This window comes from Portunus trituberculatus, chromosome 39, assembly GCF_017591435.1.
Source record: "Portunus trituberculatus isolate SZX2019 chromosome 39, ASM1759143v1, whole genome shotgun sequence".
NCBI classification, from domain to species: domain Eukaryota; kingdom Metazoa; phylum Arthropoda; class Malacostraca; order Decapoda; family Portunidae; genus Portunus; species Portunus trituberculatus.
Genome location: NC_059293.1, coordinates 13,859,889 through 13,863,794, shown reverse-complemented (window position 1 = coordinate 13,863,794; position 3,906 = coordinate 13,859,889). Strand labels below are relative to the sequence as shown.

Genomic DNA, 3,906 nt, shown 5'->3' with positions numbered 1-3,906 from the left:
GGTGAAGTAATGGACATGGTACTAATCTCTCTCTCTCTCTCTCTCTCTCTCTCTCTCTCTCTCTCTCTCTCTCTCTCTCTTGTCACTGAGATATGTAAATAAAATACTAGTATGTTTTTTGATGGTAAATGGATTGAAATTTCTTTAAATAGTCCAAACAAGTGGGAAAGGAACTAGATTTTCCTTACTTTGATTGAAGTTCTCCTCGAAAGATCGATGAATAGGTATATTAATTAATAAATAGATTTAATACATCCTAACAACACGGTGCCAAACTACTTGAGGTAAAATGTGTAAAGCAAGATTTAAAACGAGCTAAAAATGGAGGAGAAAAGATTAGAATTAACTACTTATCAGATTGTATGGATGATTAATTGCACCATAGACAGCACATTATAAAACCCCAAAGACTACTTGATACCACGTGACGCCACTCAACAAAGAACTCCTGTGGGAGAGAAAGACAAAGGAAGAAAGTATGATACACACACACACACACACACACACACACACACACACACACACACACACACACACACACACACACACACACACACACACACACACACAGAAAGAGAGAGAGAGAGAGAGAGAGAGAGAGAGAGAGAGAGAGAGAGAGAGAGAGAGAGAGAGAGAGAGAAAGAGAGAGAGAGAGAGAACGACTACAGTGACGACAAAAAAAAAAGTTGAAAAAAGAAAGAAAATAAAAGTACCCCTCCACCACATTCTCAGGTCAGCGCAGTAGTCTAAGTAGGATCTGAAAATTGAATGGAGCATTGGATCACCTCTCATGACTGATGCAATGTTCGACCGGCCCGGGAACCTCAGAATGTCAAACGTTGTGAGAAAGACCTCGTATATAGCCTGGCTCTCTTTCCCACGCTGGTAAAACACCCTGGGACCTTAGTGTGAATTGTGGACCTAGTCAAGATGTGAATATAGAAGAGTTGTTTCTGATATTAGACGTGTGAGAAGCTTTTTGATTAGGATTTAAGACGAAATTGGAGGTTCTATTAGTTGTGAAAGACCCAGTTTATATTTTTACTGATTTTTTTTTAAGGTTTATATGCACGAATTTGGTTGATGAACGAACATAACTCCCAAAATTGGGTTTTTTAAAGTGTGCATAAAAATTTAATTGTAATCTATGGTATATTCACTTGGCAACTTTACCCTGCTGAAAATCTACATACTCGTACAACTTAACCCCAAGTCAGTATCTAATGTGCTCTTAAGTGCATAAGAAAATAATAATAATCTAAGGAATATTCATTTAACAACCTTAAGCTGCTGAAAATCTACATACAACATATCAACCCTAGTCAGTATGTAATGTGCGATAATCTAGCTGCAGAACAGGAAGACCAACAGGGTTAGGATGATCAAGATACCAGTGTATTTCTTCTTTCATGTGTGTGTGTGTGTGTGTGTGTGTGTGTGTGTGTGTGTGTGTGTGTGTGTGTGTGTGTGTGTATGTGTGTGTGTGTTGAAAATAACATCGGAAAAAACACATACTCACTTTTCTTCTTTCTATTATTTCAGGGTCACGCGGGAAGATGCCACGATGTTCTCCAAAAAGCTGGCTGAAGGAGCCAAAGGAGAATGACAACTACACTGCTTAACAACTCAATGTTAACCGTTGGAACTGAAGGCGTGAGTTGGAGCAATCATATAGGAACAAACACAGGGCTAGACATGTTGTGTGCTCTTAATAACGAATAGCACTGTAGTAGACTAGGTACGTATTGGTTTTCTTTGAGTGACTTACAGCAGGTTTTGTAAGAGAAGGGAGTAGGTACTGTCATCTCATTCACCTGTATGAGGTATAAGGCCAGAATTCGACAAGTAATCGTGTTTTCTATGTATTTATAAAGGTATGAAGTGGTTTAAAAATTACATTAGCCGCCTCTTTATAAACTGTAATAGATTGTGTAGAGGTAAACTGTTACACGTAGTTAGTTTCTAAGTATTTTTATTTTCTGGTGATCTGAAGGTTTAAGTGTGCTAGACGGATATTTTACGTTATTGAGCCTGCTATGAGCTATAAAATAGACAATGATATATGTCAAGCTTTCTCCAAACTGTATATTCTTACGCACGATGAATATCGGTTATCCTTACTATTGCCAATCATGAGAACTATGTCCTACGTGAGTCACCAGCATTGTTGTAACGTTAAGGTAAATTTACTCGTGTTTAAGGGGAAAATGCAGAGACCAGCTGGGTTTCCTGTCATAGTATTACGTGGACGAAAGCTTATTGGTACATTATAAGTCTTCCTAGCAATGATAAGCTTTCATCCTTAGCTATACCATTGTTTTTTACGGTTGTTCAACTCAGGAAACTATCATTGACAGCTATATAATACTAAGGAACAGATTTCAATATTATTTTAGCATTCAGTATCCGATGCTTAGTTTTATGGTACCTTTGTACTTGGTTATATGATTATAATATGTATTCTTTCGCAATTATACGTGTCCAGACGAAGTTCTTCTTTTAATATTCCGCCCGGAACAATACAAGTGAAAAGAAGGTATACGTGGCATCTCGAGCAGGGTGGAAGGGGGAAGGCGCAGGATGTGGGGGCGGGAGAGAGGGAGATGTGGGTGTGAGAGAGGGAGGAGGTAGTGAAGCATGACGCAATCACGCTTACTCAAGTGATTATTAGATTTCAAGAAGATTTTTTCTTCTAATACAAATGGAGAGATGGACTTCCTACTTGAAAAATAATAGAAACTGAAGTAATAAACACCGTAATCTTGAAGGGAGAGCCTGGTGATAACACTAAGCTGGGGATAGGGAGGGAGGAGGGGAGGATTCCTGCGCATGTGGATCTGATGCCTATGCGCGACCGGTTACTCACTAGGCAGGAAGACCCTCGGTAAATACGCGAGTGGTAGGGCTCTGTTTATTCCTAAAAAGACGTCTTATTCAGCCAGTTTGTATTTGAGAGTGGTGTAAGAAGATAAGACTACCATGAAGTGTCAGTGTGTGAGTCACGAGCAGTGAGGACTAGTGACATAAGAAGAAAATGTGCGTGTGCTGTGTCGGTGTGGGTGGCAGCATGGAGAGGGCCGGGGAGTGGGGACTGACTGGCCTCCCTTCCTAGCCCCTCAACTGCCTCACGTTCACGACGACCGAACTACTACACCTGTCTGGAGTGTCAAGTAAGGTATGTAAAGTGTTGAACTGTTAATGAGAGAGAGAGAGAGAGAGAGAGAGAGCCAGGGTTTGGTGATTCCAGATTTTTTTTTTTTTTCATTATTATTTTTCAAGAGTTTTTTCTTACTATTGTTCTGACTAGAAGTTGGTAACGTTCTTTTAATGTGTCTATGGATGAAATTTAGTGGTTGTTGGTTAAAAGGCTTTTCAGTGACAAGAGTAGCGGTGTGGCGGGTTTGGCCGTGAGGAGTGAACGAGGCTATGCTTTTTATTTTATTTATTTTTTTTTTTTGTATTTATACCATGTGGGCTTTTCACGGGAATTTCTGGCCTAAAGGGGATACTTTTTGTGGTACCTCCTATCTCAAAGCCCACCCGCTAGGAAACCGTTGCCCCGAGTGAGGAAGCCCAACCTGTACTCGGACCTTGGACAGGATTTGAACCCGTGCGCTTGGAGACCCTTCGGACCCCAAAGCACGCATGGTTCCACTGTACCACGGCAGTTGTTCACTTGTCACCTCCCTCTCTCTCTCTCTCTCTCTCTCTCTCTCTCTCTCTCTCTCTATATATATATATATATATATATATATATATATATATATATATATATATATATATATATATATATATATATATATATATATATATATATATATATATATATATATATATATATATATATATATATATATATATATATATATATATATATATATATATATATATATATATATATATATA

The 3,906-nt window shown here is 38.8% G+C and overlaps 1 protein-coding gene across 7 annotated transcripts in view; it reads left to right on the top strand.

The window, feature by feature from the left end:
• LOC123515704 overlaps positions 1-2,488 on the top strand; it is a 223,978-nt gene extending 221,490 nt beyond the window's left edge. For all 7 annotated transcript variants that reach the window (XR_006677974.1, XR_006677977.1, XR_006677973.1 and 4 more), the window contains one exon: positions 1,543-2,488. The gene's annotated coding sequence lies outside the window, so the exon portion shown is untranslated. The remainder of the gene's footprint in view (positions 1-1,542) is intronic.
• The last annotated feature ends 1,418 nt before the right edge of the window (positions 2,489-3,906 follow it).